General features: G+C 38.6%; 1 protein-coding gene across 1 annotated transcript in view; it reads right to left on the minus strand.

Annotated features, from left to right (window-relative positions):
* The window catches only part of LOC136753307 (SPRY domain-containing SOCS box protein 4), a 95,164-nt gene extending 69,570 nt beyond the window's left edge, over positions 1-25,594 (minus strand). The window contains exon 1 of the mRNA XM_066709295.1: positions 25,333-25,594. The gene's annotated coding sequence lies outside the window, so the exon portion shown is untranslated. The remainder of the gene's footprint in view (positions 1-25,332) is intronic.
* Positions 25,595-27,489: the final 1,895 nt, after the last annotated feature.

Here is a 27,489-nt window from a genome sequence, read left to right on the forward strand (position 1 = left end):
TGACACGCTGCTATAAAAGCATTAACCATGCTACAACACACTGTCATGTAAGATTTTATGCTTGCAAGAAAGTTACGTCTTGTTATGTTGTCAATGTTATGCTGGTGCTAAGCGTCCAGTCTTTTAACAGACTGATAATGACCTCACATTAACTGCCTTGGGTGTCTACAATATCAGGTAATTATATACATTCTCCAACAGGAAAACTGATTGAGGCCGAGTGCATACACTAAAGGAGGCAAATGTGCAGATTTCAGTGCTGATCTACGCTACAGCATTGGAATAAAAGACAATTATGTTGTTTTGACAAATCTTAGCTCAATATCATGTTTCAAGGTGTTAACCCCTCCCAACAACAATATGACACTTACCGTCCAGAGAATTTCATTTTCAGGCCTCGTTTCCCAGCCGGCGGAAACGCTGCTGCTCGAGGCTTAGATGGTGGAGTTTATTTCCAGACACCTGATTTGAATCCCCATCTTAATTTGTGTAAATATTTGTTTACCACCAGCCACCACTAGATCAGTACTTCTGGGAGTACTGTATAAGAGCAGCAGTTTTGTGCCCCCCTAGAGTAGGACATTTAGCACTGTACATGATTCAGCCACACACTTTGGCTACCAGCCTATGTTTCACAGGGAAAGGGTTAACATTAAAACACTGATTAAACAATACTTTCCCGTATTAACAGGACTGAGGGCAACTAGAGCAACAATGAAGAACCATTTCAGAGCAATTGGTCTGGACAAGATAGTAGCACACAATCACATATAGCTTCTGGAGGGTGTATTACAATTAACATTTATAAATATGTCAATGCTCAGAAAATAAATTACTCTTTAGATGGGAGTGTTATAAAAGAATTATCCAGCAATTTAGGAATCAAAGGCTTTAAAAATGAGTCATTATATTCCTCCATTTTGATGGGAAGAAAATATATAAATGCATGATAACCCTTCTCACCCATATTTATAGTTTAAATTATTGGAAGGTTTAAAAACTGGAAACCTATTTTCATATTCCATTCGGGAGATTAACTGTTCATGAACAATGTAAAGTAAATATTGAGTGAAGTAGAAAAAAATATGTTTCTGTCTTGGAAGATATTGTTTACTAAATTCAGTATACTGTATATGGCTTAAGCACTAGTAAAACAGACATATCTATATGTAGGAGGATAAATAGAAACTGAGCTTAATTCATTTTGAATATTCGAGTAATTTTATAATGAGGTGTTAAATTAATGCTTGATTCAAGTGCAATTTATAGTAATTACACAGGTTTGTTTTTTCCTTCTCACGTCAAACAGGTAATGGTGTCTGGCTTGAACAAAAGAGTCTAAAATAAATCAATGTATTGTGTTCTGTTACAAGACACCCCAAACCCACAAAAGACAATATTAATACATTTTCTATTGAAAATCTTTACATGCTCCGGCCACTGTTGCTTAATTAAAGCGTTTCCATGACAACAGCAGTTTGATAGCAATGCTACAAAAACAATAGCAAAAAGCTTTCAACAAGAATAAAAATGTTTGTTTGTTTTTCTGGAAAGGTTTCAGTGAAGAGAGTTAATCAGCAGGGAGGAATTAATCCAATCAAGAACTAAATGTTCCACTGAATATTAAGAACACAAACGAAAGTTTTGCCAGGATAAATGTTCATGGACATTTGAGTTTATGATGACTTCCTACTTAAAACACTATACGAAATGGTGTATAATGTCACTTCTCATTGTTTGGCACAGTAGCAATATTAGAGCGAAAAATAAAAATGTTGAATATTATGTCAGTGTCAGGCAACAGTCGATCTTGTGGTAAGTGAAGATTATGAATGTTGAAGAAAAGAAAATCATGATTAAAAAACAATTCTATTAAGACAAAATTGCCGTTTTAAATTACATCAGTCAGAATGCCTTTTATATGGTTTCCCACCACTATAAATCAAGATTAATGAGAAAGTCACACAGTCAAAGGCCAGTACACTCAGTCATTTCGGATTCAAGGGTTTCAGACTGTCACACGCATTTGCCTTTTCGTTTCTTTGATAATACCTGTTGGTCTAACAAGAGTCCATGCTTTTAGGTATCTTTGAGAAAACACACTAACATTGTCCTGCAGCCAGAGTATGTATATAGCTCTCTATAGTATTCTCTCTCTCTCTCTCTCTCTCTCTCTCTCTCTCTCTCATAAACTGAAATTAAACACACACTTCAAGCCTGTTTACTAAATACTGTTTTTGGCTTGCAAAATATGAATGTGTGGCAATATGCAAATTAAAATGGCCACCGGTCCAATGCCATTAACTCTGAACAAATAACCCCATCTGAAATAAACATTTCCATCAAATGGGGGAGACAGGTCACGTGACCTCTTTCAGCTTTCTCACATTACATTCCTCATCCTTTGAGGCTGTACAGAGAGCATCAGGGGACGCATCACAGATCTCCAGTGCAGTACTGCATTTGACCTTGTATTGTTTCACAGCTGGATTATTATCTGTCCGCTCCCCAAATAAGCGAGATGTCTTCAACTGCTGTAGGCAATATGAAAACAAATAATCTGAGATCAGCATTTTTCAATTACACAGACAACTGTAGCATTTACTATTCAATTTGGAAGCATCAGATTAACTTTCAAATTACATTCATAACACTCGAGGCATTCATTATTCAAATGTTCTCTTCCTGAAGCTTTATATTGTCAGTCTTTTTTCTACAAAAACATTTAAAATCCATAAAGCTGTCGAATGTTCGCCAGACCTTTAATCAAATTTTAAGAAGAGATTCCCATATAATCTTTTTCAAGTTCACATCACTGAAGAAGATAAATGCTGTCTTTCTGGCATACAATAGAAGTTCTGTGTCAGGTCTTCTCAAAATAATACTTCAGATAGAAAAATAAATAAATGAACTGAACTAGTGAGGCAAACAATTGAGAAAAGTACATCTTATTTTGTCCTATATATTTATATAGGGGGGGGGGTGTGTAAAACTTTAAAGGTTTCTAAAGATTGAATAAAGTTACACACTACTATTTAGCTTCCATATTATCCAAAATACTTCAATGTAAATAACCCCCCCTTTCATAAGTCTCACCATAATTCCTTCAAAGAAGTGACAACCATTGAGGTCTTTTAAATAGGAGGTGATTCAAACCCAATGCAATACCCAGCACTTTCCCTCAAGCTCTCAATCCAAAATCCAGGATGCCCTCCTGACTGTGTGCCAGGACGAAGCACAACTTTACTATAAACACGAAACAACGGTTGAGGTGACCTCGGCTGAAATCAATAAGGGGCTGTTAAATTCATCAGTTAATCTGAAGCAGAAGGGGGAATTACATGACTGTCACTCAGCTGTCATCGATATAACCGTAAGCTTTTAAAAGCTGGAACAGTAAGACTCTGCTTGCCAGTGCGTCGGCGAGGTGAAGGGGGGTATTGATCTGGAAGCTGTAATTAAGTTTCAGCACACTGTGAAGAAAGCACGCCTAATCAAGATCGGATATACAGTACAATTTCTCTCCCCAGTACATTTGTTTTTCAAAAACTGTGCGAGACATCAAGTACATTGCGTTTGACCCCCATGGCTGTGTTCGCATATCACTTTGAAGTCTAGGGCTGCCTTCAAAAACGGTGATAGGAAAAGGCTTCAGAACATTGTGTGAAGATGAGAAAACATGCATGATGTTGTAATTGTGGGAGAACACTGACCTTATGTGCTGCATTTGCGTTGTTGCATAATCACAAATGGTGCCCTCTGAGATCGTCAGAAGGGGACAGACAGCCATTGCCTAACAGTAATGATAACCAGCGGAGAAGGGAAGCGGGCTGAGCTTGACCTGCTGAGTTTTAGCAGATTACTAAAAAGTCTTAATTTGTAAAATAAATATATTAATAAATACATCTAGTTCCAAGTTGACAGCATAAAGGCCTCAGGAAGTCATTTTTTAGCATGGTGTGCCTCTTCCAATGCAGAATTGAAGGAACATGCTATTACTACTCCAACCACAAATATTTAGGCTCTCGTAAATAGAGCACTTGAATTGACTACTATTAATAACACTAAGGTTTTGTCCTCCTCACTTAGTGATGTACACAGTGCACTTGAACAGGATCTGCAGCCCTTGATCCTCCAGTGCTGATTAATTTAATTGGTGGGAGTGAGATTCCACTTAATTTTTCAACATCCAGCATGACATTGACATATATATATACTGGTGTTGCACACAGGACAACAGAAATGGCACAGAAACACTCATAAAAATCCCACAGTACCCCCACAATTCACCGAAGCTCAGCAGATATGGTCCTGAGCAGGAGGTAAACACTTCACACAAAACTTCAAGACTACACAACCCATCGCTACAATGGCAGTATAAATCGGTCTAATCAAGCTTCTCACCAGCATTGTTGTTAGTGAAGTGTAGCTACAAACTACAGTGCTTGGGATGAACATTTCTGTCACTCTGAGCTCCATGGCACAGATCCTCAAAGTTGACCACAGTCACAGCCCATTTCATTTGCAATTTTCGGAACAAGAAAAATGATTACCACTGCCACCAGACAGGAGACAGATTAGATGTTGTGACCTCTCTCTGGCGCTAACATCTGTTCGACCCTCAGACGAAGGCTTACGACAGCAGGCCGCATCTGCGCACATGATAAGCTTATCTGCTATCGTCTGTCACCAACATGCCAATAGCAGGTAGCGTTCACAGATTAACAAGATTTGCCATCTTTACAGGGACTAGACAACACTACATTTCCAATCTCCACCAGCCAACTTCGGCCTCTGAGATCCCCGTTTTGACGCTCATCACACTAGACCTTGAAAACACCAAGCCACCATTAATGTGACTACAGATAAGTGAATGCAAAATGTGTTCAATGGAGTGCTTACAAGACAATGAGGGCATAAAAGTCAGAAATCAGGGGCTACCTGGCAGGATTGTGTATTTCACTTGCCTGCCAAGTCCTTCTAGACCATTCACGGCTGGACTCCAGTGCTTTACATATCTATTTTAATATACATGGCTCTCACTAGCCATAAAAATCATTAGAAAATATTGCACTTCCAGCATATGCAATGAATCACAGAGGTAGTCCTGAATATTTCCCCTGAAAGAAATACAATAAATCACATCTAAAAACAGAAATGCCAGCACCTCCCACTGTGCTGGGGTCAGTAGTATTTCTAATCCCAGATGAATGTGTTTTTGGAGGTTTACCTTCTGCCTGAATTATTTAAGGGATTGGAAACATGAGATAGTAACCACTTATCTACAATTTTTTTCTCCTCAAGTCTGCATACCATGAATCTTTACTGAGGAAAGTAAAGATTTTCTCACCGCATTCTGGCAACATCTTTCAAATTACTTCACTTAGAAGTCGAATTAATGTAATGCTTAGAGCAAAGGACATGTATGAAGTCTTAAAGTTTTAGAGAGAAAGATGTAACCTTTCAGAAGAAACTTAGAGCTTGCAGTCTCATTTCCTGACAGGGATACATAGTTTTGCTTTGGTATAAAAAAAGGTGTGAGAAGGCAGGGTATTTCAATGGAAATGAGGAGACTTTTCCTTTCAGAAATTCAAAACAAATTTGCTCAAAAGGAATGGTTCAGCATCTTCACCCCCTTTGAAAGAGTTCAGAAGTCAAGACTTCAGTTTCCAGTGTGTCCATCCTCCAATAGTTACTCTACAACAGCCTACCTTTCATCGAAAAAAAAAAACGAGTGGCTTTTTTCAGATTTACATTTTCTGAGCTCTTTTTCACGACCATTTATTTATTTGGATATGTTTGGATATACGATTTTAGATTTTACTGAGCAACAATGTCTAAGATCTGTTTATTCCCCAGGAAAACAAAGAACAGTTATTGTTTAAAGAAAGTTTAAATCAAATTCCTATTTCTAGTAACAAAATTGTGCAATTCTATTTCATATACATCGCATACAATTATTCTAAGGGAGAGTCTAAACTTAATGCTCAATATGTAATATTTAGTGATCTAACTACGAGTTAAGTGGCAAACCTTTTAAATTTACTTGATCCCCACATCAATATTTAAAGCATGCTGCAACCTAACTGAGTAAAGGGAAAACCATTAGTAACTGGAAAGACCTTTATCCTATAGGCTGTCCCTGAGCTGCTCTTTAGCTTAGAAATTTAAATAAGACCAGTGCTGCCTCATATTGGCGAGACTTGATTTGAAAACCAAATTAACCAACCCTTATACTCCTGTTAAACTGTAATCATCACAGAAGTGTTTGCAAGCCTCAACCTATCGATTGAATAATATCAGCAGCAGCCAAATGCTTTCCTTTTATTAACCTTGTAAAATCAACAACAATAGCTGGAAAACATTAAAAATTATACAGTACGTCCCTGTGACCTACATACGGCTCTGTAAAGACGTTCTAAAGATCCACACAATCCGATCTCTTTTCCGACCACTGCCTTTTAAATGACAGTCTGGCTACAGGTATAAAATCTCCTATTTGTCTTGTTTTTGTTGCATGCCGAGTGCCTTCTTGCCCCTTCACTGCTGAGCTCCCACCTGCAGTGAGGAACCGGGGCCTGGGCTCCTGCCATGGCTGCTGGCCAAGTCAATCTCAGCCAGGTGCTCCTGCAGGCGCCAGTACCTGTAGACGGGCTTGTGACGCAACACTCCAGAAGCTTGACTTAATATTTTGCCTTCTCCCTGAAGAGCCAGTGAAGCTTCAATGAAAATTGACCTGCAACACATCACTGCCGACGACTGTAACACTGCAGGAATCAAACACTATGTTTTTGATTTATTTTTAGAACCACAGAAAACCAGTTGCTGTGGAGGTAATTTAAGGCCACACTTTTTTCAGGCCAAGTTTGGGAGTTTTGCAAGTATGATAAAACTTGACAAACTACTTTTTGTTTATGCCTTCTTTGTTATTTAAAACTCTGTGACGCTTTTGATGGTATCTGCATTTTTCACAGTGCTGGGAAACATTTTAAGCTACTCCTTTCAAACCAGTTATGGATTTTTTCTAAAAGATCAAGCATCTACATTTTAATGATTACTATTAATAATTTAATTAATCTTTAATTAAATAATAATACTGCATAACATATACTGGTCATGTGTCATTACAGTGATTGCCTCATTAAATCAGACATTACATTTAGTATAAGATAAGATTTTCCAATGGGGGGGGGGGTGGGGGTGGCAGATACCTTACCTGTAGACAAGCACCAGATTAATCACACTTCAGGGACATTACAAAAATAAATGAGTCACTGCCAAAATTACAGATATTGGACAGAGTCACAGTAGATTAACAATTCAATTAAACCAGAGTAAAATGTATCAAAACTAACTACCAAACTTCGAGACTCATTGTAGAATACAAGAATAACAATAAGACCTGCATATATTTCCCCCAGCAGCAATGGATCTGAAAAACAAATCATCCGGTTCATATGGTCCATGAATGGTCCGTGGCATCTGATGCATTCCCCGACAACCAGGGTGGTTATTTTTCCCTTTTTCTGTATCTCAAAGCCACTAATTAAAAAGTGTCATGCGAACAATACAGGCTCTCTCTGCATAATAGCCATAGGGACTGCTGGCAACTGTGTCCCCCTCACTTGAGCATATATTACCCTAAACAAATGCCAGTTGGAACACAGAACTGCAGCTAGAATATGAATTTTGTAGCAGTTTCAGTGTTTGACGTCAGTGCAATTAAAAGAATCCTAGATGATGGCCCATATGGACTATATATATATAAAATGGAAGAAGAGATCAAAGATGGACAAAGGAAGCTATCAAATGGATCCCACGAGATGCAAAGAAATACACAGAAGACCAAATACAAGATGCAAATAAACTTTGCAGGTGTGACATGGAAAAGGGAAGGTGTAGATCGAAGCAATGGAAACATCTTGGAGAGGTCTTCAACCAGCAGTGGGTCGATGTGGGCTGATGATGATGATGATGATGACAGGACATTTAAAATCACCCTGCGCAGAACCAAATATGGTTTCCTATGTAGTAAAATAAATGTTGTTCTATGAAAGTAACAAAACAAAAAAAAGTGCCTATATGAATCTTTTTTTTATTATAAGTAAACACACAAATGGTTATATATTGTTAAACGATATTTGAGAAGAATACATAAATAAAACAAAATAATTGGTGGTGGATTAGAGAATAAAAACATAACCCATTTTAGAAACAAAACAAAACTGCAGTCTGCTATACAGTCAAATGACAACCAATCTGATTAAGCAAAATAATCTCAGATAAAACACAGACTGTCATTTCCATGATCTTGCTCTTGTCTTTATTGTGTGGCGCGTGCCTTAAATCCGAGATTCTACAGAGAATTAAACAAGGGGTGTAATATTGATCCAAACTGCCATGACAACGAACTTCTGCCCTCCTTCTATTTAAATACAACCATGCTCAACTTGTTCTGACCAAACAGAAGTCGCCACAGAAGTCAACGCAAAGCAATTACGCAATGGTGCACGTTCATCAAGTTGCCATGACATTTCAATCAACTCCCAGTCCCCTATGGCTACTTATTTTATATAGTTAAACCTCTATCAAACACCGTGAGAGACTTCATGTGCTTTGTTGGACACAGCAACTAGTACACTAAATGTGCTTCATTTTATCGTAGCATACAAAAGATCTGCATATATATACCATATTAGTCATAAATAAAAAGGTTGGGGGTGCAAGGTAATCTACCTGTAATGCATGAGGTGGAAGATCTGAAAGAAGAAAATATAATGTACTGTTTGACTGTATCTTGTGTGAATCTACAGAAACGTTCCTCTCCATCTCGGCAGGTCAATTACTGGTATTTGCTACATTATATAAGACTTGGTCACTTGTGTCTTCCTGCTGCCCTGCTGCTGTTCCAGTGATTAGGAGTCTTGATTGCTGAAAAAGGCACTGTAAACGTCAGAGAATCAGGACGTGACACAACAAGGACGCAAGTACAGAGCCACGGCTTGCACACGGATGGCAAACGCTCACAGCAACACGGCAATTCAGAAAAGAGATGCAGATGTTTGTAACACTGTTTGGTATTAACAGAAGACACGGTAAAACTGTGCAAACTTGTGAAAAGATAGTAAAACTACCCCACCATTTGCAGTCACAAGTGTTTCATGCTGGAAAAGCACATGATGTAACAATCTAAGCAGAAGCAAAAAAAAAATATATATATATATATACACATATACATACAGTGAGGGAAAAAAGTATTTGATCCCCTGCTGATTTTGTACGTTTGCCCACTGAAAAAGAAATGAGAGACAGAGACAGAATAACAAAAAAAACTGAAAAACGCATTTCAAAAAAGTTATACATTCATTTGCATGTTAATGAGGGAAATAAGTATTTGACCCCTTCGACTTAGTACTTGGTGGCAAAACCCTTGTTGGCAATCACAGAGGTCAGACGTTTCTTGTAGTTGGCCACCAGGTTTGCACACATCTCAGGAGGGATTTTGTCCCACTCCTCTTTGCAGATCCTCTCCAAGTCATTAAGGTTTCGAGGCTGACGTTTGGCAACTCGAACCTTCAGCTCCCTCCACAGATTTTCTATGGGATTAAGGTCTGGAGACTGGCTAGGCCACTCCAGGACCTTAATGTGCTTCTTCTTGAGCCACTCCTTTGTTGCCTTGGCTGTGTGTTTTGGGTCATTGTCATGCTGGAATACCCATCCACGACCCATTTTCAATGCCCTGGCTGAGGGAAGGAGGTTCTCACCCAAGATTTGACGGTACATGGCCCCGTCCATTGTCCCTTTGATGCAGTACAGTTGTCCTGTCCCCTTAGCAGAAAAACAGCCCCAAAGCATAATGTTTCCACCTCCATCTTTGACGGTGGGGATGATGTTCTTGGGGTCATTCCTCCTCCTCCAAACACGGCGAGTTGAGTTGATGCCAAAGAGCTCGATTTTGGTCTCATCTGACCACAACACTTTCACCCAGTTCTCCTCTGAATCATTCAGATATACAGGCCCGTCTGAAGTTTGCCAATGAACATGTGCTTTCTAGAGCAGGGGGACCTTGCTGGTGCTGCAGGATTTCAGTCCTTCACGGCACAGTGTGTTACCAATTGTTTTCTTGGTGACTATGGTCCCAGCTGCCTTGAGATCATTAACAAGATCCTCCCGTGTAGTTCTGGGCTGATTCCTCACCGTTCTCATGATCATTGAAACTCCACGAGGTGAGATCTTGCATGGAGCCCCAGACCGAGGGAGACTGACAGTTATTTTGTGTTTCTTCCATTTGCGAATAATCGCACCAACTGTTGTCACCTTCTCACCAAGCTGCTTGGCGATGGTCTTGTAGCCCATTCCAGCCTTGTGTAGGTCTACAATCTTGTCCCTGACATCCTTGGACAGCTCTTTGGTCTTGGCCATGGTGGAGAGTTTGGAATCTGATTGATTGATTGCTTCTGTGGACAGGTGTCTTTTATACAGGTAACGAGCTGAGATTAGGAGCACTCCCTTTAAGAGAGTGCCCCTAATCTCAGCTCGTTACCTGTATAAAAGACACCTGGGAGATGGAAATCTTGCTGATTGATAGGGGATCAAATACTTATTTCCCTCATTAACATGCAAATCAATTTATAACTTTTTTGAAATGCGGTTTTCTGGATTTTTTTGTTGTTATTTAACAGTATCTCACTGTTAAAATACACCTACCATTAAAATTATAGACTGATCATTTCTTTATCAGTGGGCAAACGTACAAAATCAGCAGGGGATCAAATACTTTTTTCCCTCACTGTATGTATATGTGTATATATATATATATATATAGACCGGATAGACCACGAACAAAAAGTCACTGTCAGGGAAGGAAATCAGACTCACATTGCAATACACCATCAACCATTTCAGTTTTTCCTCCAAACTGCAGGTTGTTATACAAGCACAGATATTTCAAGTTTGCTACATTATTTTGAGTCAGTAAACAATTATAGCCGTGCAAAGTTAAAAATCAAATGGGGGGGGAATAAAAACAAAAACACAAGACAGAGCGCTATTGCCTCATCAGCGGTATTTGCTTGTAAAACATGAAATGGAGCCAGCTGCTACACCCTGGGAGGTGTAGATTTGTGTTTGCAAAGAACAGAGCACATGCACTGCAACTTAAAATGTTTAAGCTGCCTCTTAATAAATGTTTCCAAGTGATTTTATAATAATAATAGATTTTCTTTCTCCGACTTATATGTCATTAATGGCATTTTCCTTTTACTATTTACCTAACAATAGCGGTGTTATTTTTCAATAGGGCTTTTAAATTTTGACAGAAATTAAAAACCTAATTTCACCTCATTCATAGGACATTGTGTGATAATAGAGGACAAATACGAAATAAATAAATTTAATTTAATTGAGTTTGCGTGGCAGAGACAAAAAAAAAAATGAAAAATGAGACAATGCTAAATTGGATTTTCAGCTTTAGATGTCGACTATTTGACTGTTCTCTCAATTACTTATCCCAGAGGTGAATAAAGCACCTGGCACCGCAATAATCAGCTACAACAAAACCTGCAGGCATCCAATCCATCAAGGCCTTTTCATTAGAATCCAACAATACTTAATTACTGTCACTTATCACCCATAAGACTTAGTATTTTGTATCTTCACAGATGTCAGAGGCAAAGAAATGAAAATCAACAACATCCATGGTTTCCTTAAACAACCTTTCTCTCCTTTCCTGAAGTAAGCATCAACAATACATTATACACCCCCTCCCCACCACGCACACATCTCTACCAACCCCCCCCCCCCCCCACCACACACACCCACACACCTACTAATTAAAGTGATTAATGTGGAGTGTGGGCACAAAGTTGGCAACCTGTTTTATAGCATAGCAAATCGCACACTGCTGTCACAATAAATACACATTTTTGACATCACCGGGAAATCTCATCCTCTGCCAGAATTTTCAATATCATTTAAATCCCTTTCCAGGAAAAGATCCAACAAGGCAATCTTCTTGGTGTGTTTTACAGCTGTTCTTAAACTCTCTATAATCTCCGATATTTATCTCAGGTTAGCTTCTAATAAAGTAAGCCCAGCGACTGTCCTACAGTTTTCAAGAAGATAAAAACAGTTCAATAGCAGATAATCCCATCGTGGTGGTGTGTTTCTACTAGGCAGAGTTCACATGCACCTTAGAAAGATCACTTATTTTTACATAACAAAGATAAAGACCCGAAAACCACATGAGGGCAGAGTGAAATAAATAATCTTGTGTCCAGGCCTCACTTTGCTTGCCTTGCACGCTTAGTAGTGCTCAGCGTGAGCCAGCGATCTCGATTAATTAATGTAAACAGCAGCCCCACTGAATGCACTATGAGGAGAGGCGAGTAGTGCTTTATTTATGCAAATTACAAAAAAGCACCTAATGACTAAAGTGTTTTCCTAGCAAATCAATATAATTTATCCACTATAATAAATATTATGAAGAAAATGAAAATGGTGGGCTTTTTCTTTATTACAGAAAAGAAAAAGAAACACACAGTGCTTCATTGTTGACATGGATTTGAAGAAATGGCACCATGACAACAGCAAGGAAATGCCTACTTGATTTGTGGAAACTGTAAAGCAAGGTTATGATTATTAATACAGGATGTTAGAAACCATATATTGTCAGTTTCCTTTAGCATACAACTTGATTGTGCAGAATAACTGTAAAAGGTCCAGTGAGAAATCCTTCAAAACTTCTTATGGATACCACACCATTCCTACCTTCTTCGGGTAGCAATTCACAATTTATTTCGGTATCTTTTCAATATTACTGGATGTTTTAAATAAGACGGTATTTCAGCACCATGAAATGTAAAGACTTAGGAATATTCTTTATTTTTATGAACTCTTGGGATAGAGAAGGAACAAGCCAGGGAAAACATAAAATACATTGTGTGGTCACACACTTACGAATCAAGTTAAATAAGCTGGAATGAATACCATGCAAAGCTGTGCAAAGTCTGTGGCCTTGTCAGAATCTCAAAGGCAAGACAGTTTTTCGATTGACAAACAACATCATTAGAGCCAACTCCTTGGTGATGCAGAGGCAATGATACCTTGACTTGCACAGCAGCTACAGCAAAAGCAGATTGTAATTGATGCACTCATTAACAAACATGTCGACCAGCAGAACTCAAACCCAACAAGAAAGAAAAAGGTATACAAGTCTGGTAATCACAAATCGAATGCTGACAAGAAGAGTTTTTAACTGTCCTTATTTGAGGATTATCTCAGGTACAGGACAGCTGAACAACTTAAATGGAAAGCTCTCTCTAGTCACTAGTGCTTGTCAGCACAGCTCCTAGTTAACGAAATGTAGAACACATTTGGTACACTTTACTCAGGAGGATGAGGCAAACAAATCAATCAGGGTTTGCAATAACAGCAGATTAACAAACTAATAATGAGAAAAGCATTTGGAAAAGAGTTCTTCATGAAGACAAATGCATAGCCAGGTAAACCCTTGGCTGAGACCTCACCTGACATTCTCATTAACATTTAGATGGCAGAATAAGAAAATGGGTCTGTTGCAGGTCTGGTCTGAGGGAACCAAACTCAAATTTCAGTGATGCATTTCTATGTAACAAAATCATCTTTACTACTAATTTCAAAATAATGCATGCCGATGGGAAGAATTTGCTGCAACAAAGTGACTATGTACTCTCTCGGGTATAAAAATAAACTAGTTACCTATGTGTACTGTACAACCTCCCATTGTGAAACCGCATATCTTAAAATATTAATTCGTAATGTTTTGTATTATGTCAGTGTAGCAGTAGAGCTTGTATAATTTTGAAGCGCAGAACAAAAATAGAAATAGTTCTTCACATATTTATAAACATGCTCAACAAGGCACGGTGACAGTGACTTTATCTGAGCAATAGGCAAGTTTTAAACCTGTAGTTTTAAAGTACTTGTACTCACTTTCAAAATGTCAGTAAATACATCCGTAGGGGGGGTTTCTTAAGGATACTACCTGACTGACTACGCTCAAAACTGCAATAGCAACCCTCCCTATAAACAGCATATTGTCTAAAGAAGAGAGGGACAAAAATCAGAATTAAAAACGATTCTCATCCCAGTGCCCTCAGGAAAGAGAATCTAAACATGGATCCTAAGAGGAGGATTTGCATTCATTTCGATGGGGGGGTGGGGGTGGATCATAAAGACAGAGTAACCTGAGATCAGACATGGGGCATAGCAAAGAGATGATGGTGCACGTAATTGGATTATCAGTGTCAAAAGAAAGAGAGAGAGAGAGAAAGAGTGCACTTGCGTAGATTCCTGCAGAGAACCATAGTTTATTTACACTGTAGTGGAAAATGGGGATTAAAGACAATGAAAACAATGTTTGCCCCCGTTTGGTCACATTCCCCCAAAATAAAGCAAAAAAAAAAGCTGTGCTCAGATTAAATGAGCTAACTAATTCAGTTCACTTTCTAATTACCATACTTTCTCTCTAGCAAATGGGTTTCTCCTTTTTTTTCCCCCAGTAAAAAGTAAAGTAAAAGGCTTATATTACCAAGAAGATGAAGAGTGCTGTGGGGAGCAGGGACTGCCGTTTAAATGATTTCTCTGCTCCTGCAGGGTTGGAGCACATTACCCGGATAGTTCTGGTTGGCTAGTTCCACGGTTTTAGTCCAATCTGAGAGGAATGTGCTAATTCTCTGAGAGGAACAATACAAGTTTCAAAACACAAGCCTTATCACAGCAAGGTTACAAAGGCCACCCGTGGCAATTTCTTGCCGAGTGCAGTTGCTTCACAAAGAAGGTTTCCAGTTGCTCAGCTGTCACCATTCGAGAAAGGTTGTGTTGAAAATCTGGTTACATGGGGATTTCTTGCGGCTACAATGTTTCTCCCAAAATGAAAATAATAAAACAATTGCTTGACCTGGATATCAAGAGTTCTTTTCTTTTTCTTGTTCTAGAAATTACTTTGATGTGTCTCTCAATAATAATATTAAAACAAAACTATATAAAAACCAGTTTTGTACAGCATATTAAATCTTCACATCTTATCTTGCAAAATACAAACATCTCACAGCTACCTCCCCTCACTCAACAAAAAGAAGCCAAAATTAAAACATAAAAACCAAAATCTTGTCACAGACCAGACAGGTGCCGGCTGCTAATTTAATTCCCTCTCTGAAGATCTCCCACCCTCCCCCTTTGTCAATACAGCTACTAAAATCAAAACTCCCAATCAAAGTGCTTCAAAGCTGCCAGGATAAAGGGACTTTTTCTTTTCTTTTATCCTAAATCTCTTCTGGCAATCTCGGGAATACGAGATAGAGTTTGCAATTGAATTTACCAAAAACTGTCAGCTTTGTGACATCCGATCAAAGAGATAATATAATAACGCAGAATGTGTTTTCGTTAAATATTTACATACGTGTTCCTGTAAAACCAGCACATATTGTATTAATAGCCATCTCAAACCAAAGAGTTTTCTTTGTTAGATCTATCAGCAATTGGAGACCTAACATACAGAGATGTCCCAGCTACAAAGCTGAAATTAGACTTTTATCAAACTTTTCCCCAGTTTAAAGATATATTTTTATAGTTGTAGCTCTCTATACTTCCCTGCTCAGAAGAGTTTCCCAAGTTTACAGATGTTCATGTATTAAATATAAAAGATGCATAGAATAAAGGTAACCCTTCAGAAAGTCTGTGGGAAAAGTTTCACATATTTTGAAATTCTGCAGGCCTAGATAATAACCAACTGTCATATTAACAGGTATTAATGGGTAGTACTTTAGAGCTCTGGAAATTTGGATTTTAAAATATTTAAATCTGGAAACTCAACACATTCATAATGTTGGTGGCAAAGACATCAATCAGTGCACATCAGCTGTACTTAGTGGAGCAGAGATGACCTTCTGCTCAGAAAAGAAAACTCCACCGAAAGGCAGTTAGAAAATCAGAGGAGTAATCAGTTTTGTCACGCTCAAGAGTGTGTGTGTGGGGAGGGTAGTTCACAGCAGCTATTTTACAGCAACGTACTTGAGGGACGCAGAAAACCCTCCATGAAATGTTCTATAATTACACAACATCTGAAATAAAAACATGTACCAAGGAAGAGATGTTCATCCATCTCTAAAAACATGTTTTGTCTCCTCTCAGGTGACCTTTGAAATCTGAATCATTTTTCTTTCATTAAAAAGTGCTATTTCAGTCTGTTGGCCAGCATTCTCCTCAGCTACATAACAAGAAGAAAATCCCAGGCTTCAGTGGCACTATGAGAGGAGCAGATTTAGCTGAAATACTTCAGCTGGGGGCCCGTTTCCCTGGCTAACAAGTCAGGAACTGGAGCAGTTGTCCCTTAGAGACAAATAAAATGGGGCAATAATAGAGAAAGGCCTCACACTAGTTCTCCCGCACGTGCGGCCAAATATACGCAGCTGTTGCTAGGCAGCAGCTGCTGTAGTCCAGTTTTGTACCAGCAGGTGTTAAGATAGGATGAGGCAGAAGACAGTGCTAGAAAAGAGAGAAAGAAAATACTGAGGGGAAAAAAATAAAGAAAGAATGTAATGTATGTGTTACCCATGTCTTACTGTTCATACCACAAGTGGTCCACATAGACCTGCTCTACACATTGGACATTTTCAGTTCATTTTTTGTCTAGACCTACATACATACTTACATTTAATTACTATTATCAGCTGTTTCCAATTCATTGTAGAGTGTTAATTTAAATACAATAGAGTGTAATGAGATCCTATCATCAGGGATACACCAAGGCCCTAAAAGACGGCAATCCAGCCCTTTTTATTGGTCTCGGCACAAAAACATTTGGCATAATGATGCCAGCTAATGCTGCAGCCTTCCTAAAACAACCAAATCATAAAATAGGTTTAGTTTGGATCAGTCCATCTACTCTTGCTAATAATCAAGAGAGACCCCAAAAGCGTTGTGCCAATCTGCATGTGCCGAACCAGGAAAATCAGAACTATTAAAAAGCCCTGGTGCTCCTTTGTGACAGACTAAACAGCTGCCTGTGGGTGGTGGTGAGAAAAGCATCCATAGCAATACAATGGAGCTTGTCCATTATTTGTGTGTCAGCTGTTAGCAGCCCTCGGGGGCGGGAGACCCTGCAGAACTGATTTTTTTTCCCAGAACTGATCACCCTGGTCTGGGACTAGGCCAGAGGTCAGCAACCGATTAGTTCAGTTAAGGGTGAGGCTGAACTAGGTGGAAAAAAAACAGAAGACACTGGAGCCCTCAAGCTTCTCTTCAGCATGTATCAAAACTGTCATGTGAAAGGAGATTTCCACAAGCATTGCATCATCTAGAGTGTCTATAAAGCTGAAGAACAGTGGAGGAAGTGTTTCTCGATCATGCTGTTTTTATATTGGGTTTGTGTTGGCGTTTGCATGCCTGTGTGTGGAGAACGTACCTGCTCTGTGGAAGAAATATCCACGTATCCATCCTCGTAACATCTTATGAAACAAAACTTTGAAAAAATCAATGGCTAAACCACAACAGAGCCATGATGTAATACGGAGCTGAGAAATGTCAGGTCGACTTACACCAATGCGGGGAAAATGATAACCTGTATATTTTGCAACTTTTGCAGGATAATCAAATCTTCTTTCTCTCATTGCAGAGAAGAAAATTACCACTTTGAAAAGAGCCACTGGCTTTGAGAATGAAATCACAGCTATTGTTATTAAAGTACTTCTACCAATTTAATCCATTTTGAACTTTCATTAGTATTGAGCTACTAAGTTGTATGGCAGTACCCATTGAGAAAAAAACTGAAGTGCTTGGGGGCATCTAACATAGCACTTCTCATATCCTGAAGCCAAAAGTCTTTCATGTGACATGGCTACAACTCAAATACCAAAAAGTGACACTTTATTATTTTTAAAAATCTTCAGATAAAATGTTTTCTTGGGGATCCCTAAAGCATGTGTAAAGTCAATAATCAACAACATGAAAAAGGCCTAAAGAATCATTCTTCTTTCACATTTAATTATGACTACCAGCAGTGGCACATACAAGAAGGCAGTTGATTTGTTGCTGGTTATCCAGAGGTCGGTTGAGCGACTTCCTTTCAACCAATCAGCTAATTTCCCAGCTGGAGTACAACCACAATGACATGCGTCTTCCCATTTATTTCCCCCAGCTGCTGTCAAAATAAGGGCACTGCTGTCAGATCTGTCCGGGAAGGTGACTTTAAATCAAACGGGTACGTGTAGATTGTAAAAGCAAATAAACACATTGCTCATCCATATTCAAATTCCTATTAAAAGCTCTGAACATGAAAACCAAAACCATACATCATGGAAGTTTAATTGTAATTACAGAATATTCCCGACCTAGAGACTGAACTGAAGAGTAATTTGCAAACTGAAGTGTAAGAAGAAAAATAAAAAAAGTTTAAACATGAGAAACTGTGCTGGCAAGTTAGTGTTTTGCTTTTCAACTTCACCTAGTTGCTAAGGAAACAGTGCATCCTGGAAAAGGAGCTCTTAAAGATTTGAGTTGGAAACAATTTCAGCGAAACAACACATATGTAGATGTATAGAGGCAGAAACACTAGCTTTCTGTATATCCAAAGAGTGAACACTAAAGAGAGGGTAAAAGGTTGTATTTTATGACATTTCAGGCTTCTTAGTCAGTCTAATGCCTGACTAATACTAAAAGACAAATCTTTCTACAATCATTATATATTTTCCCTTCAAAGCTTTATGTTTTCCCTTAACCCACTTCAGACTATATTCTGGGCATCGCTGAGCTCACATGATTTATAATCATTGCAATACTGGCCCATCAGACAAGTTTGATGGAAAAACAAAAATAATAATAAAAGGACTTTCCTGAAGTTTGGTGTTATCAGACAATTACAGTATTTTAATTCAAAATACATACTTTCCATGTCTATCTCTTAACACTGTCATATCCACTTGAGCAAGCCACTTTACTGCTATGGTTTAAAGATTAAAAAATATATATTTTCAGTTAACACAAGCATTAACTTGAGACAACAAAGACTTCAGTTATAAGAGGTGATCAATCAATACATAAGCAAGGTGAGACTTGTGTAAACACTCTCCTTAGATCTAGGTGTTCGAGGTGCTAACCTTACTGAAAAACAAGATAAGTCAGTTAACCAACTGAGCAAATGTCTATAAAAATATATGTCTGTACTTTATATCAAATATCTGTATTATCCTGCTTTTCCACTTTGAAGATTATCCATCAACAAAGCTTTCCAAGGGCAAAGTTTACAGAACGGCCTTTAAACTAGTACTTAGATTGATTTATTTTTTCTTTTATTTACCAAATGTGTCGTTTAAGGTTTATAGCATCACTATATGCATAATTTGTTTTATTTTAAAAATCACAACAGTGATTTATTAATATGATTCATAATGCCACTCTCTCATACAACCTTGGCATGACATACAAAGCTCATTTGTGTAGGCCTATACTGTAACACTGCCTGAGAGATAAGGAGAAAAAAAAAAAAAAAAGTCCTGTCAACAAAACAAACGACTGCCTACCACCTGACATTAATGTCATAGAAATAAAGCGCACCTCATCAGACAGCTGATAAAAGAAGGCAGATGGAGAAACACCTACAATGTTTATAAAACCAGCCTGTATTGTAGCTGAAATTACTAAACACAAGATGAACGATAATTGTCAGTTATACTGAACCTTATGCCCCCTGTTCAAGGAATCAGCACCGGATTCGAACCATCATCTTGACTGGGCTGGTTTTCACATTTTTCACACCCTACACGGTTTCTGTAAAAGGGAGCTTTCACACGTGTGCCACACTATGCAATTAGGGCATGTCTATCGACTCGCAGCTCTGGTCTCTTGTGACTAGAAACACTTCAGTTTGTTTTGTTAACACGGGATCTAAAACTTTTATATAATAAATAAATTAATACATACATACATTAATAAATAAATAGTTGTCTAGCCTGCCTCAGAGAGAATTAATAACACATGCAGTTAAAATGTAATTCTGTACCAGATTATTTTATCTTTAATCCTTGAAACCACTAAAGATTTAAAAATTAAACAACCCTGGCTAAAACAAAAACCTGCACTGGCTGAACCCTCGAACAATAGGCTTACAGAAGAGATACAATGATTAAAATACTTTGAGAAGGAGACATATTTCCTTCATCTACACCAGATCTAAAAGCACTTGATAATGATTACCCCATTTACCAATAATCAGTGTAAAGCTTTTACACCAATCTTCACAACAGATTTGATACATGTAAAGAACAATGGCTGTCACATATCAGCGAACAATCACTGAACCCTAAACAGCTGGAATAAAATCATTAAAGATCTCCAAAAACTGATAAAGGCCCTTTAATCTCCATCAGTGTCAGTAATGTGTGGCTGAACCAGAAGAATATCAATCATATTGGATGGTTTTTGTGAATTGGTGTCCAAAAATCATTCATGTCAGCTTAGTTTAGCTGCCTGGGTAGTTGCACAGGCTTATTTTTAGAAAGGAAATACAAACCCCTTTGATTCTGGAAAAAGTCGTATTCCAATATACTAATATTATTACAGACATGGCCAAAAGTATTGGTACCCTTACAATTTATTCAAATAATGCACCATTTGCCCTGAAAAGTGTTGAAATTAAAAGACCTTTTGACATCCATACATGCATGTCTTTGGTTTGCAGTGGAACAAAGCAAAAAAACTGTGACAAGAACTGAATTATTGCTTATTCTATAAAGACATTTTAAAATGGTCTGGACAATATTATTGATACTCTTTAGAAGTGATATGAAATAATTGTATTGTAGCGATACCTCAAGCAGACCTTTCTCTTTTAATTAGTATCACAGGTGTCTTCAATCGCATTATCACTCATTCAGCCAGTTTAAACGGAGAGAAGTACTCCCTCTGCTGTTTTGTGTCACTGTGTGTATCACACTGAACATGGAAAAGAGAAGGAAAACCAGAGAGTTGTCTGAGGAGGTTAGAAGGTAATAGCCAAGCATGGTCCTACAAGACCATCTCTGAAGAGCCTGATGTTCCTGTGAGCACTGTTGCCAATATTATTAAGAAGTTTAAGGCCCATGGGACTGTAGCCAACAACCCTGGACGTGGCCGCAAGAAGAAAATTGACCCAAGAATGAAGAGAAGGATTGTTCGATGCTGGAGAAAGAACCAAGGAAAACCTCAAAACAGTCCAAGACGACATTCAAGCTCTAGGTGCAACAGTTTCAAGATGCAACATCGGTCGCTGTCTGAATGAAAAAGGGCTCCATGGTAGAAGACCTCACACAAAAAAGCCTGACTGGAGTTTGTCAAAATGCATGTGGACAAGCCACAGTCCTTCTGGGACAATGCCCTTTGGACAGACGAAACAAAAGTAGAGCTTTTTGGTAAATTATAACAACTCAACATGATTAAAGGGGAAAAAAAGGAAACTTTCAAAGAAAAGAACACTATCCCTACCGTGAAACACGGAGGAGGCTCAGTGATGTTTTGAGGTTGCTTTGCCTCTAGCACTGGGTGCCTTAAATCTGTGTAGGGCATGATGAAATCAAAAGACTATCAAGGCATTTTGGAGTGAAACGTACAGCCCAGTGTCAGAAAGCTGTGTCTCAGTCGCAGGTCATGGGTCCTCCAGCAAGATAATGACCCGAAACATACCTCAAAAAGCACCCAAGAATGGATGAGAAGAAAACATCAGAGCAGACAGTGCTTTACTGCAGTTCTGTGCAACGAAATATTATGTTATGGGTCCCAATATTTTTGTCCGTGCCATTTTCATTTGTTTTACTATTTAAAGTAATATGTTACATCATGAATCAAAAGCAAAGTTTCTGTTCTATTGAATGTGAAATAAAGAATGGTGGATACCAAATGTCAATTTCTACTTAGTTCAGAGAAAATTGTGTTTTTGTTTTGTTTTTGGTTTTTTTAAGTTGAAGGGTACCAATACTTTCGGCCACGTCTGTACATTAATGCATTTTTACTCCCACCCCACAATAAACACCACAATAAACCTGGTGCCCTGCGATTAGATTCCTAGTGATCACAGACCACCCTGCAACCACGCTGATCACAAATGTTCAGGCCAAAGATGCAAATTATAAAACGTGTCAGCGCTGCAGTTAAAAACCTGCGACAGGCTGTACATACTTTGGAAGTGCAAGAATTTACATTTTAATGAGAACCTGACAGAAAAGGAGAGATGGGGGTGGGGGAAAGGCAGTAGACATATTGAGACTCTTCTGCGTAACTTGAGTGTTTTAGATTTAGTGCTGAAGACATTATAATATTCCAAAGCTTAACCTCAGGAGTGACATTCCCACCTCCATCTCAACCTCCTTTTATAAGCTGATCCAAAGCAGGTTTCTGTGCGTTTTTCTTGGAAAGCATTTCACTCCCAGACTGAATAATCTTGGAGGCTTACACTTTAAAATCAAGCAGCAGCTAACCTCTTATTTGTGGTTTACATTCTTCTCTCACAGTCAACCTCATATTTTGCGTCTAAATAGAAAGACTGATTGCATGCAAAGCGGATTTTTATCTTCCTAGATGCAAGCTCTCTGACACCGCTGACACTGCCGTTTTTTCGAGCGTCCTCAGATAACGGAGACTGATACAGACTTCACCACTTTGAAACTTTAAATGCATTCAATTCCCACTTCTTTTCAAATTACCCGCAATGCTCACAGAGAAAGAGAGGCAGTCCCCCGCAGAGCTGGACTTCCATTAAGTGATGAAGCCCCTCATAAGTATCTCCAATGTCATTTAACACAAATGCATTCTTGCTGGATTATTTTTAGATTGTACTCAAATATGAAATACATGCCTGGCTTTCACATCAAATCAGTGTTACTTTTCTGTGCAGATTAAACTTTCAAGATAACAAAAAAGGCAGAGCTGCAGCCAGCGATGGTGTGAAAGTCTCGGCACAGGTGTATTCGCACAGTGATTCAAAAACATGATCTGAGCTTCGCAACAACTGGAGGGCACACGGACACTGACATGAACATAAATTAAATCATGCACATAAACCAATCATACAGGTGCCTGGGAAGGGAAATGTTACTCAACACCAGGGTCAACACCAGTGTGGTTTCATAATGAACCTTGTTATTCTCTGCATTCTCACTAAGTAAATCCACAAAGCCTGCTGTATATTTTGCTTTTGAAGAATATATTACACCATCCACACACAAAAAAGGTGAAAGAAACATTTGTATCCTGCTCTGGTTTGTTGTTCCTTATAATACTGAGGATTAACATTGGAGTTACTTAACAAAGTACTGTTTTATAAGATAATACCAAAGACTAGCTTGACTAATTCTTGGGTTAGGGGTGTGATATTGGTTGCGTATCTAGTGTATATATAGATAGTAGTGGGTGTATATAGAATAGATTACCAGCAGCAAGTAGCCCAGGAGTGCTGAACAAGTCACACAAAGTCATGGGATTAACTATTGAATATTTCTGTAAAAACAGCTTATTTCATGTAACTTTTCTTATGTTAAGACCATATGAGGCCTAAAACTACAGCAATACTTGCAAACATTAGTTTAAAAATCCAAAAAGATGGGGAAGGGATCTTGTAACTTACAGACACTACTAATAATGTTCTTACTTCATTCATCAGACACTGCTACATTTTTGAACAATGACAACTTGTTTTGGTGTGTGCGTGAACATTGCAACTGTTACACACAAACAAATTTGAAGTATTCAGATGGAAAGTGCTGACTATGTCTAATTATTTTACTGCACCCACTGAAGAATAATACATATTTGTAAAACTTATTTTATTGTTTTTCAAGTGACGCTTATGTAGTCTAATATAGCAATTCCGTTCGAATTCAAACGCAGCTACAAGAGCTAATGTGATTCTCAAATGAATTCCTGCAGGAGAGAAAAACAGAAGAATTGCATATGAATGATAATTTCCAGTAATGTAATCCATATAAATAATTGATGACTTTAGGTATGCAGGTTTAATTGAACTATAAAAAAGAAAACGCTTATGCAGTACACATTTCCATTCCTATCTTAAAACAATTACCATAAAATCCGTTTTATAGAACTATACTGATGAATGAACTCTTACATGCCGCAGGCAGTGGAATCATAAATTATGAATCATAACTCGGAGCAGAAACTCACAATGACCAAGGCAAAACCCTGTGTATGATCAAGACTATTCTGTCAAATTAAGGACTGTCACTCACAGAACACATTTCCAACAGTTTGGGGGAGGTATGGTTAAACATGATAAAGCTAAGATTAATGGCAAAGTGAAATAGAGAATAGAACAGAACGGTATAAAAACTACTGCTGTGAACTGACAAATCTACAAATGATGAAGGCACATTTCTGATAATTGGTGGTATGGAAGACACAGGGTGCCCTAGATTTGTGCTCAGTTGTCCCTTAATGTGTTGCCTTGAAACTTTGCAGCACAAACATCCACAGCAAGTCTTCCAGAAAGGGGTACAAATTATGTTTTAAGCATTTTTAAATCTTGCAAAATACTCATTCAGGTTTCTTTCCTCTTCATACAACATACAAGTACACCCATGCGAACAGAATGTCCCCAGATGGTGTCAAGGGGATGAATGGCAGAAACCTAAAGACTTTGACCTGGATATTCTGTTTCTCGTCGATTCCACACAAATTCCAACACAGTTATCACAACACACACACACACACACAAATATCAGATACAAAAACATAACTAGTAACTAGAGGGGTTGACCATTTCCTCCATGAAAGCAGTATATGAGACTTGGAAGTGTGCTGTACAAGCAAAAACACATGAGCTCTCCCACTGCTGTTTACCTTGAACTGCAGTGCTAATTAAAATCAGCAGTTTTTCCTATTAGAAGGAGAAACATTTGCACAGTTTTTCTGCTGTTCTATACAAATCAATGTCATATAGCTTTGGATATAGGTGACTGCATCCACAAACGCCACCACTTTGAGATGTACTAATACTGGGTAGGTACCGTGTTTATTAATGACCATGCAGTGCTGCGTTTCAAAATCAAATTAATTGCACATTGTATTCTGCATGCTCCATGTGTGGGGGGAGAGTACTCTCGTGTGATTTGTGAGGTTAATATGTGTTTCAATATACAGAAAAGTAGGTACCATTCCCATCAATACATCTCCGGAGTTTGCATCCGCCACAAAGTGTTTTCGATTTGCATTGGTTACAAAGTGGTTTTTTGTTCTGCTTGCTGGGCTGGGACGGTAATTCACAGTTTCTCTTAATGCAAACATCAATACATAAGCAAAATGTGCACTTACGTTTCCACAGGGGGGGGTTGGAGAGAAATGTGCAGCAGTCACCGCTCCTGACGCATGCTCACCCCCAGGAGCAACTTTTCTCAATGACAGCCCCAGCTCACAAAATCAATGCACAGCAACGGCAAAGCAATGCACTTGTGGTCTCTTGTCACACAAATGCAGACACGGGGGGTCGGGCTTGCATGCATGGGTTTCCCCAGGACAACTGAAGAGGAAGTTGATGGCAGCCCTTGTGCCACTGCAGCGGAGAGGCTCGTCCTGATCTGAGCTTTGCACCCGATGGGAGTCGCTTTGTTGTGCAAGCAGAGGCTCTAATACCAGGCTATTGATCTAACCTCCCCATTGATGCCCTTTAACACGAGCTGATTGGATGCAGCGGGGAGACACGGCGGGGTGGCGGGATGGGTGGCGAGAACTCCTCTCTGTCCTAATGTCTGCCGCCGTCGGTTCATAATTGACACCCAACACCACAGAGGTGCACTTAGTCGCCGTGGAGAGGGCAACGTCATCCGAGCTGCTAAATATAGAAAACAGCGGTCTCCTGCAGGCACCTATAATCACACACTGGTGCCCAGGAATAGACAGCACAATGATTATTATTATTATTATAGTAACTGAGAATGCTTGCAACTTTTCTGATTTCTCTCCAGATATAGCCAGTGTGGCTGTAGTGTAGTGAAGGTGCAACCTTGCTTGTACAACCATTGCCAATAGTGCTGGTACAAGGAGCTGGCAAATGCACATTTCATTCACACTGAAAGGTTGTCACATTCCCATTGGGAAATGTTGTCTTTTGGATCAACAACAAAGACTGCCATTGCTAGGCACTGCATCTTCAAAACGCTACCAATATGACTTACACACACATACACACTTCAATTTATAAGAAAGGGGTGTTTGTGCGTGTGTGTGTGTGTGTGTGTGTGTGTGTGTGTGTGTGTGTGTGTGTGAAACATTGGAAGAACAGACATAAGGAAGACAAAAGAAGCTATAGAATGGATCCCATGAGATTTTCGTTTTTTAAAAGACCCAGGTAAAGACCACATTAAAGATGGAAAGATGAAAAAATACACTGTACATCAAAACAAGTGCAACCATCTTGGGGAACCCTTCATCCAGCAGTAGATCAATAAAGGATGATGATTATAGATACATAGATACAGTAACTACATAGTATGAAAACAGGTATGTTAGTTTTTACATGATAGCATGTACATAGAAGTAAGTATAGTGATGTGTCAGAAGCACTACTGTATACTGTATTATAAAACTGCACTAGTACAGTAAACACTGAATTACACTACAGTACATTACATTGCACTGCCTTATGTAAGAATACAGTACTGCACGGCACCATACACACTACAACAAAACTGAACTGAAGGGTATTCATTCTAAAGCTGAATTGATCATAAAGTAGAAACAGGACCTAATTAAGCTGTTTTTATTATAACCCATTTAATATACATAGTAGGTGACACACAAAGTGTTTTAGGGAACATAGATATGTTTGTAAATATGGTGCATGCACTTATTGTACCTCTATTATTGTCACTTTTCAGACAAGACAGCCATTGCAGACGGTCAGCAATGTAGCAGCAGATGAAGTGGAGGATAGTCATGACTTTGCATACAGAGCTACTCAATATGAGTGTTTTAATTATAATTTAATAATTATAAAGAAAGGCTCTCTGCTCACTGAATGCATTCATTCACACAAGGACAGTTAATTGGCACAGCCTCAGGTGGGATTATATAGTTCCATTAGATTAGCTTTCATTTTGATGTGTTAAAATTACAGATTTGTCTTATTACCAATAGATATTTGTGTACTTGCTCATGGAAATCACCTCAGGATGTATTCTAGCATCACGTGATTATGCCCATTATCATAACATACTGGTACGGGCATAAGTCTCACATCCCTGAAATTCTTGTACAACCCAATGAAATTTCCATCTACAAGAAACAGTTAATTCGTGGAACTGAAAGTCAAGCTGCATCACAGGCCCCCACCTAAGCCAGAACAATTTATTTTGATTTGGTGTACTTCGTAATGAGACACTGTCAAGCTGTTGAGTCCTGGGGGAATGAACTGAGTTTGCAGTCTACACCTGGTCTCACTGGGCATAGGCTTAGGAGCGGTCTCCATAGCTA

Source organism: Amia ocellicauda, chromosome 7, assembly GCF_036373705.1.
Source record: "Amia ocellicauda isolate fAmiCal2 chromosome 7, fAmiCal2.hap1, whole genome shotgun sequence".
Lineage (NCBI taxonomy): Eukaryota > Metazoa > Chordata > Actinopteri > Amiiformes > Amiidae > Amia > Amia ocellicauda.